General features: G+C 35.6%; 1 long non-coding RNA gene across 4 annotated transcripts in view; it reads left to right on the top strand.

The window, feature by feature from the left end:
• The window catches only part of LOC113910441, a 126,882-nt gene that overhangs the window by 1,297 nt on the left and 114,866 nt on the right, over positions 1 to 10,719 (top strand). For all 4 annotated transcript variants that reach the window (XR_003516042.1, XR_003516044.1, XR_003516043.1 and 1 more), the window contains exon 2: positions 2,703 to 2,758. This is a non-coding gene — a long non-coding RNA (uncharacterized LOC113910441). The remainder of the gene's footprint in view (positions 1 to 2,702; positions 2,759 to 10,719) is intronic.

Here is a 10,719-nt window from a genome sequence, read left to right as displayed (position 1 = left end):
TCATGATCTTATTTAAGAAAATGCAAAGTGAGTTGTGAGGTGGAAAACTTTTAAACTCTTTGAGTACCATCAGAGCATTTCTCTAAAGCTTTTTGCAGAAAATTAATACAAGTTTTCTTTTCAGTGTTACTGAAATTTCCAATGCAAAAAAGAAAAGAAAAAGAAAAAGAAAAAGAAAATCTTCCAGACAACCATGAAAGCAGCTAGGTGACCAGACCTTCTTTTAGTTCCATTTTGCCTACATGCAGATTAAATTAAAACTTTCTATCAAGTGGCATTAAGATGCCATAATACTGAGAAATAAATTTCTTTATAAGTGAGCTCTTTAAATTCTGTACTTCCCCTGCTTCTGTTAACATAACCCTTAAGAGACCTGAAGCTTTAGGGAATCTTCCTTTTGCCTTGAAAAAAAAATTTAATTAAATTTGTAGGTGTTTAGGAGCAGACTTTGAATTGGTTCAAGAGCCACACTGAACATTGCTCAATGGCTCGCCTCTGCCATTAGTTTCCAGGACCGATGTCTAGGCAGACAATGCTTTGGCAGAATGCCATGACCCCCACCTCATTCTAGTTTTCCTTCCTCACTTACCTAACCGATCACCTCTAGGAATTATGTTTTCTTGGAAGAAGGAGTAGTAAGTACAGACACTGGGGTGGGGTTACAGAATTTAAATTGAAAATTAATTAGCCAACTTTTCTATGTACACAGTGCTCTCATTAAGCATGAGCTAAGCAGGAGATGCAAACCTGTGGTCAGTACATTTCTGTGTTTTGTCCCTGTGGCTAAACCTGCAAGATTACAGAAATAATTTAAAAGCCTAGAGCAGGGGTCATTAATTGGTAGGCCAATGGGCCAAATTCTGCATATATATATATATATGCATTTTATTTGGTTGGCCCATTGCTTTTTGCCTTTAAAAAAATAATAATACAGTCAGAATGCTTTTAGTTTTCATGAGACCGGGGATTCCTATCTGCTTTCTCTATTGCTATCTTCCACCAGTTAGAACCATGCCTGGCACGGAGTAAATTCAAGGAGGATGTACTGAATGGACCAATGGGCAGGGCATGCATTGCTCCACACTAGGGGGCACCATTCACATACAATATGATATGACTACGGTGCCCCAGAATTGTACACCTGGCTGGTCTTGGATGTGGCCCTTCCCATTGACACAACCCTGGCCATTCCCTATTATCTTAAAAACCTGATTCTTTCATCTTTCTCATCAGTTTAGCCCATTATGAACCTTGGATTTATATTCCATGGACTAAATTTTGAGAGATTTCAGAGCTTAGAGAAATGAATATAAACCATAAAGAAGAATATTTTTCCTGTGACTAGTATACATTGTTGGCTAAAGAATTTTATTCATATACATGATCTCCATTTACTCTATTCATTCTCTCAATCTTCTCAATGTCCCTATTGAAGAAAAAAAGACAAAAAGAGAGGGAAGTGACAACATGGCATTTTAACTAGTGTAGAAGGGAAAGCTAAAGTGCCAGATGAAGTCCCGCTCCACAATGACAGAAGGCCTGGAGTCAGGAAATGATGTTTCCACTCATTGTTCAAGCCTTAAAATCTCGCCCCTTCTCAGACATTCATTTTGACCTGTTTGAATGAAAGCAGTGCTCATTTAAGGCAGAGACTTTAGCAGCTATAAACCAATTCTTCCTCACTTGTCTTTTGCTTTCAAGGAGAAAGATATGGTTAGAAATGGCAAGCTAAGGAGAGGGATTGGTAGAAAATCAGAAAAATGTTTTCTTTTTAAGTGCAAAGTTCAAGGCACATCCAAACTACAAATGGTTATAAATCAGAATGGCTTTTTTTTTTTTTTGGTCTTTTTATTTTCCTTTCTCTTTCTTTCTTTCCTTCTTTCTTTCTTTCTCTTCTTTCTTTGGAAGTCAGATGTGTTTGAGGTTTTTTTTTTTAAAATAGAAGAACAAATAGACACATAGCCAACCTCTTCATATCATTTCTCAGATTTCTTCCATCACTTTTTTAAATGAATAAATGAATCACAAAACTGAGAGCCATTCTTTTACCTGTTAGACAATCTTTCCATTCTAGAAATTACATTTCTCCAAAGCTATTTTTTTACACACAGTTTGCTTGCTATAATTATTAACAGTATTCAGCATTTTGGTTTTCAAGTAATTTTATACCCATGAAGTAAAAAAAATAACACATACGGTGACAGAGAATGATTTGTCCATCATATAGATGAGACAAAGTGGATCACAAAGTCTATAGAGTCAGAGCTCATGCTAGGATATTTTCCCTAAAGCTGAATCTCACTTTTTTTCTTATGTAACTATTTTGTGGGTCCTGGTCATACTCTGAAAATCAAAACCCTTGCCAAAAGCAGTTGTGCTAAATTATTTTACCTTCTAATTTGCAAAAGATATCTGGGATTTCACATCTGTTTAATATTGCCCCAATTCAAGCTCCTGGTTTAGATTTCATATGGTCATTTCAAAGGTTTGGATATCTTCATGGCCGTATAAGCGTTCTTAGCAATCAACATTGTAATCAGCTAATTGCAAACCAATGTGTGGCATGTTGGTTGAATTTCCCCATACAATGTTATACACAGGTTTCAAATTCTAAACAAAGGCATCTTGGGGCAAAATGCTTTGCGTTTTTTAGGAAGTTCAGAAATGCTGTAAAATTGTTTAATTGTGTTCTCTTTCTATAGTAAGAGAGCATCATGTCCATCGTTGCTTCCTTCTGGTTGGAGAAATAGTATGAGAGGTAAGTCTTCCTTTGGTCTACTTTTTGACTCAAATTGAGACATGAAGGTGGATAACTTGAGAGCAGACGTGGACATTTCAGGGGTGGAAGCTATCACTGATATCTCGTTATTGTTTTATGAAGGAGCCAAAGTGCATCCAAAGAATGCTGTGGAGTTAATAATTCATGCTGTGGATTTTTAAGAAGTCTTGTTTCACAGAATTTTATTCCTTGTAATTCAAACAATTTGTTAAATATAGTTTAAAAATGGAGTTTAATTCTTCTTTTATTAAAAATTTGTCAAATAAATAGATTATAAATCAAAAAATGTCTGGTCAGGACAGGTGTGTTGGTTTGGGGTTTGGGAATATGACTGCCATATACATCACTCCCCAAATAGTGCAGTCCTTATCAGAGAAGGGAATCAAAAACTGCATGACTTTCCATCTCTACTAACTCCTGGTTGTGCCCAAGAGGGAGTTATAATGAAGGGTTTGTACTACCACTACTGAATCATTCAGAATTCCCTGTTGGCCCATCCATTTTACAAACGCAGCCGTGTTCCCTGCCTTGTGATGAAAGAAACTCAGTGGATAAAATAGACAACCCCAGAATAAACTCTGACACACCTTGAGCAAGGCAGCTTAGGGCTGGGGCAGAGAAGGCAGACACTGTGGGAGGTATGAGCATTCTACCCCAACAGCTGGTCTTAGGTCCCTTTGCAAGCCCTGGCAGAAAACATAGGCTGAGGTGTTAATGCATTTTCCCCTCAGGAACTGCTGCTACTCTTTTGTTTCCAGGCTACCTACTGGTAAGACAGAGAAGGAAAGGAAAAGGGAAGAGACAACAGGAAGGGGAAACAGAAATGAAGAGAAGAAAGATGAGGGTGGAGAGGAGAAAGGAAGGGAGAAAAGAGAAGTTTCAATGAACTGTCTGCAGGAGGCTGTGAGCAAGAGAGCCAATTAATGCCAATTGTGGCAATGCTTTCTGTGAGGAAGACAGCTGTCCAAAAACTGGATGGAAGCCACCACCTCATTTCACAGAGGCCACAGATCAGCTGCTTCAACAGCCTTCATTTACTATTGACCTGGTCTAGATCTAAATTGATGGCCAATCCCCACCCCCCAGCCGCCCAAACCTCTCTGGTGCTACAAGGCTCTCTGAGTGTTAGTTTCAAGAATAGTTTATTAACCTCTAGAGGCACCTAAGGTTGGTGGTGGGGAAGGCAGGAGAATAGAAAAGAACATTCTGTAAAATTACCCAAGATGAATTCCTTCAGGACAAGGAGCTCTCAAAATGAATACATTGAACTCATCTTCTTTTCCTAAAATTTGACTCAATGTCTTCATTCTCCCTAAAACTTAGACCCAGTGCAGCAGACCAAAAGAAACAAAGGAAAACGGTCAAAAAGCCATCATCTTTGGAACAGCTTTTCTTCTACTTTGTTCCACTCTATAGCTCATAGGAAACCACCAGCTGACATTAAGTTTTAAAATAAAATAGGCCATTTTTTATAAATGGTTTTACAGTTGCCTTTTAAAAAATCACTTATACATTGCCTCACTCATATACTGAGTACATGAACAGAGCATGACAAAATATATTAAGATTCATGCTGGTTCATTCAATTCCAGAGGCAATAGTAGCTTGTTCCTACTGAGAGCAAAGGATGCCACTCCTCAAGAATTGGTAGACACTAATGCATAGAGAAAATAAGCTAGGTATTCTAATCTCAGTGGAGATGGTGAAACTAATAGAATTACTGTAGCATAAAAAAAATCCACATTTGATGTGGGGATAAAATACCTGCAATGAGGATGACTATACAAAGGGATATGTTACCAAGGGAGGTTATGAAAATGTTATCAGTGGGCTTATTTCCAAGGGAGGGAGGGAGGCTAATAAGATAACCTCTCAAAACCTTTTTAAGCCCATGGTGCTCTTAAAGTAATAGTTTAGAATAAGTTAATATGTAACATATACATAAAACCATCCAACAGGGCTAATGGCAGAATACCATAATCATAAATTATTGCTCTGTTTCCATTTCAATTTTGAAGACACATTTTTTTGTACAATTAAGTAAAACCTTATGCTTTTCTAAAAGGTAGTAGACAGGAAAGCATTTGTTTGTTTTCTACATACAAAATATAAGGCATGAAATTCAAATCTATTTTTAAAATCCAGCCTTATTTATTAGACGGACCCTTATAGTCTTTTATAAAGACACAACCACTTAGCTAAATGATTATTTTAAAAATAGATGTGTACAAATTCCTGAGTACTCTTATTTTATTTTCTCAGGAGAATTTTCTATCATGATTTAAACATTCAAAATCTGCTTTCCCAAAATAAAACCAATACCCTTCATGATTTTTGTATCAGTAATGAACTAAATGATACACATATATAAGACACTGAACTCCTTAGCCCTAGTATCTCAATTTCTTCTTGATAAATGTTAAATAATACCAGCTCACTCAGCAAATTGGCATTCACCTCTTATCAAGAGATATCTTATTCTAAATCAGAGACAGAATCTATTTCTGGGGCCATATAAGCCCATGGGATCAGAAACAAACCTCTGGATTGATCTTCTACCTACAAAATGGAGCTAAAGCTGTCTTCCCATACTTATCTCTTGTTGGTGGCTAATATATTCATGTTTTTAAGAAACTTAGTCTCATTCTAAAAATATTCAAAATAAAAAGCAATCCTGGCTGGTAAGTTTATTTGGACCTCTTTGTATCAGCAGATTCCCTCTAGTAAAAACTTCTGGAAAAAAATAACCCTAGCAGGCCAGATCTGATTTTAGTATGAATTACCAACCTGTTCTAAATGACCTTAAGGAATCTTTGTTTACTTAGTGGAAACAGGAAAGATTACCTGTAATGGTGGTTATTAGGGATGCACAAACTGTGCCTAAAAAATAATAATAATGAATCCGAATCTTTAACCAGACTCAACCCCGAACTGAACCTGTTTGAGAGCCCTTTGGAGAGGCATGTTCCTTAACTCTATAAATTATTCACCATGTAACCACTCCTGCATCTTCCATGATTCCAGGGAGACTAGAAAGAAAATCTACATAAATATCCCTGATCCTAGAAAACAATTGCTCTCCTAAGCTTTTTTGGACCAGAATGGGGTAGAAAAACGCTCAATAGCAAAGGAGGAAAACCACTGACATTTTAATGGACAATGTGTTTGTCAAACTGAAGCCTCAACAAAATCCAGTGCCTGCCAACTACTTTGTATCTTATTTAAGAGAATGTTTACTCATCCGACATAGAAATATTTCTCTCCTACCATGGGACCTCAGAACTATGGGTCTTAAAAGAGCTATCAAAGCTATTTGTTGTTTGTTTGTTTTTTTAAACAAAATGACTCTTATAGAAGGGATTAAGAGGCAATGGGGGTGGGGGAGAAAAGGGAATAGGCAGAAAAATAGAAGACAAGGATGGATTTAGATGAATGAATATAATAAGGGTTTGGGGGGGCAGTGCACATTCAATAACATTTGATTCCCTGATCGTAATAGATACTGGATCTATTAGTTAATATATTAAATACTGGGAAAGCAGAGAAACACAAAGAATATAGAGATTAGTTCAATGAAAGGATGAGAAATTGGAAGTCAGTGGGTAAAATATATTTTCCTCTTCTGTGTGTAGCCCCAGTGAAAGAATATGGGACATGTGAGAAAAGAGATAGGAAAAAGCCAAAATCATCTGCTTACATAATAAAATAAGCTCAAATTCACTCAAAAGATCAGCCACCAGAAGACATGTATTTAATTTGCCAATCTACTTACAACAAACATTTATTAAAACCTACAAAGAGCTTGTCATTTTGCTGGGCAATGAAAAGGATTACTGGTCTCAAACAAATTTGGAGTCCAGTAGGGGGGGACAAACTAAAGAAGGGAACTCATGGTATAGGTGCTATAATAAATAAAGTTGCCGCGTAGAGTATGGTATAAAAGAAGAATTAGCCAATTCTATGTGGGATAAGAGTCAAGAAAGTGTTAATGAAGCCACACTAGATATAGTACTGCAAAATCAAATTCAGAAATGTGGTATTTGATAATAAAGAACAAGTTCAAAACAATGTTTATGTATTACTCTAATAGAGACTATTGATAAAATAATCTTTATTAGAGTTATACATACATAGTATTTTTTTTTTACCTTGGGACTAAGTTATTTAGGTATAGATAATCTTTTCTTGATAAAGTTGTTATGTTTACACAAAATGAAAAAAAGTTTGATTAAAACTTTGTTCTGACAAATTCTACGATTAACAGCCAGGAACAGGGACCTAAATATATCTTTTCTCTCCTTGTATAATTGAAAGTTAGTATGTACAAGTTCAATCTTAATATCTGAATGTTATGGGCATATCATGGAAGGTAGGAAGTTCTTCTTGATAATGCTGTTCACATCCAGTTAAAGAATAATCAGTGATGGGGATAAGAGTAATGAGGTCAACTCTAAGTCTTCCATTACCACACTTGTATGATTTCAAGCCATTCATTTTTAGGTTCTCTAGGTACGTCACAAAGGCAAGCTCATAAAGCGTACTGAGATTCCAAATTAATGATGATCGAATATGGTAGCCTTTGGAACCTTTATGCTGCTACAGAGGAAAAATAAGTTGAGTTACTCAGAATCCAAATTTTCATTCTTCTAGTTCTCTTTAGTCTATAGCTTAGGGTATCCCTCTTGGTTCTTTGTGATTTTTATTACTTTTGTCTTCTCATGACAAATCACCCTGATAGTGTATAGGATGCCGGGTCAGAAACATTGAATATGTTTACTAGTTGGAAAATTTTGTTAAGCTCCTGCAAGAAAGATGTGGTTATCAAGATTTTATGGAAATAGTAAATATTTATGAAATATAGAGCCTGCAGTATACATGCAAAAATGAACATTCTTATTTCCATATTTGGAGTATTAACTCCTGCTGGGAAATAGTTAAATCCTGGGATTTTAGAAAAACTTATTATGGAAAAATTCAAACATATGCAAAAGTAGAGTGATAAGAATAAGGAATCCCGTGTATCCATCAACAGCTTCAACAGATATAAACACAGGATCAATCTTGTTTGATCTCTATCACCCTCACGTACTTCCCTGCTTTCCATGTAATTTTGAGGGAACTTCAGTTCAGGTTTTTTTGATTTTCCCAAAATATCTGTTATGTCTCTTTGCCTACAGAAAGTATCATATAAATTAGCTAGCTAATTGATTTATTTTCTTATATCTACCTTTTTACTCACTGTGACATTTATGTCAAGCCGCTAAGAAAGAAATGGAAAACAGACATTCTTCCCCCATCGTTTTTGAGCTTGAATCCAATTTTCGTCTGAGTACCCTGGTGCTACAGTGATGGGTGTTGTAAAAAAAAAAAAAAATGCATAAACAATAAAACTGTAACATTTTTCATAAATTATTGAACCAGTCATTTCTTTTTTTCCCCCATTTTTAATGGTAGGCAGTACACATGTTGACTCAGAGTGAGATTGCTTTTTAAATTATGAGGTGGTCTCAGTTTACTCATTTACATCCATCCCCAAATGCAATGTGCTACAAGGTACAGCATGAAATTGCCAACTAGGTCATAAGAATTGGACGATTATGGGAGAACAAAAGCTAATAGGAACTCATGGAAGTGATCAATGACAAGCTGATGTGTTTCTTAATGTGAAATTTCTCACAGGGAAGCTTCATTAATACAAGAAAATCATGATATTTGCCATAAAAAACAAAAATCATATGAATGTAAAACTTAACTTCTTAGTGAAACCCATAATAATAGGACTGTGTGCCTGTTCCTTAAAGTCATTCTCCTTCACTGAGTCATCAAACATTCCCCAAAGGTAATAATCTCTTCCATTAGAGATTTTTCCATCTTCCCAACTACTTACCATTCCAGAACAACTCCCAGCCTAGAAAGTGATGAATGAATGTTTGGAGGGTTTTATGGAAAATATAATACCTTTCCCCATATCACTGATCACTAAGGGAAAGTGCAGAGGGTGGGAGGGCAGAAGTGTGTGCATCTATTTGAGTGCCTGCATCTTCTCCAACAGAAAGTATAAAATTTTACCTGATGCTATGCTGGAATAGTGTACTTGCATATGCACGTACATTAAATTTTGTAGGTGTGCTTTGCTATATTGGAAAACATATTCAAATAATAAATCTCAATAAATGAAAATGACTTTCTTTTCCTACAGTATATAAAAATGCCAGGGCAATCTGCTTTCCATGTTCAGATACCAAAGAGCTAAACATTGAGTGATATCCAACTTTATGAGACACATAAAAATGAAATAAAAATGGGTAAGAAGATAAACATTTAAAGAGATAAACATTGTCAAACAGAAATGATTACAAAGTTTGTAACAATCTTTAGTTTTCATTGTTTTCTGTTTACCTAGCTTTCCCTACTATGAATTTCTTTCATTCACTTCCCTTCCTTTAATAATGCATGTTCCCATAATCATTGACATTAAAGTAAAGGATGTGAAACAGGACCCAGTTTATATTTACTGGGAGAAATATCAGTAACTTGAAAATGCAAAAATTTCCTTATATACTTGAATGTTTCATCTAGCCACTTTCATTTAATAGCTCTGGAAAATTGAGCTCCTTCACAGGGGTACTGTCTGTTTACTTTGTACTATATGAAACCACCACGTTCAACCTTTTTTGACCTACTAAAACAGCAATTTCATATTGTTTAACCTAATAGTATTTCAAATGTCAAAAGGTCTACAGATTGCAACTGCACTTGAACTTATATATGGTTATTTCTTGGTGAAATGCACAGAGAAAAATGGAAGTATTCCCATTGGTGCACCCTTGACATTATTTGAAATCTTATTTTTTTAAAATCATATTAATAATGGAAAACAAATTAATATTATTTTTTAGTCTGGCCTGTCATTGTCTCTGTCAGTGGCCTAATGTAGCCCCTGGAAGAAATTATGTCCCCTACCAGTTAATGCAATACGCCCAGTGGTTCCTTCTTCAAAATGATGAAACCTAATGTGTGTGAGAACATAGAATGTCACTAGAAAGCCCAGTAATACCTTTAGCTAGAAAAGGCTTTGTAGACAATATGTTGTTTTATTACTAACAAATTAGATGTTCTTATACTGCAATAATGATGGGGGGAGCGGAAAGGACAATCTAAAGTGTTACAGGTAGAAAGGCTAACTTGAATGGGAGAATGATATTAAACAAGCCAAGTTATTAAGGATGGTACTCAAATTTAGCAGGAAAGGATTTCTTTTACAATCTAAAAATCTGAGATTTTACTTACGTCCATAAAAAGTTGAAAACGTGACTCAAACATTTTCAGAGTATAGAATAATTTATTCTCTGAGAGAATACTACATCCCTGCTATTCCTAAAGCTATTGCTCTTAATGGGAACCTCTATAAGACTTGGTTTCTGAGTTGCCCTCTCAATATAGGGGTTAACTTAGTCTGTCCCTATTGTAGAAATTTAAATGAACTCCACAAAACAGATTAAACACATACTGTAGACACTAAGTCACCACTTCTGTGACTCACCTTCATTAAATTTGTCAAAGCAAAATAAAGTAACAGTAAAGAAATATGGATTATATCATAGGCCACCGAGCAAGTACCCAGTTATCTTCTCACATAATCCTTTTTTATCAACATAAACAGCACCAACAAGTACTGATAGCTGACACTTACTGAGAACTTCTTATATAACAGTAACTTTTCTAAATATTTTAATTGTATTGAGTCATTTAATCTTTGTAACAATCTTATTGGCCTAAATACCATTATTAGGCTCATTTCATAAGTGAGAAAACCAAGGCTCAGGGACGGATGAAGCAAATTTCCAAAGGTCACAATCTTTGGATCACAAAATCCTAATGCTAGAAGGTACCCACGAAGCAGGCAACCAGTTTATCCCTCAATTTGTGTGGCTGGCTAA

This window comes from Zalophus californianus, chromosome 6 (genome assembly GCF_009762305.2).
Source record: "Zalophus californianus isolate mZalCal1 chromosome 6, mZalCal1.pri.v2, whole genome shotgun sequence".
Lineage (NCBI taxonomy): Eukaryota > Metazoa > Chordata > Mammalia > Carnivora > Otariidae > Zalophus > Zalophus californianus.
This window is presented reverse-complemented; position numbering and strand designations above follow the sequence as displayed.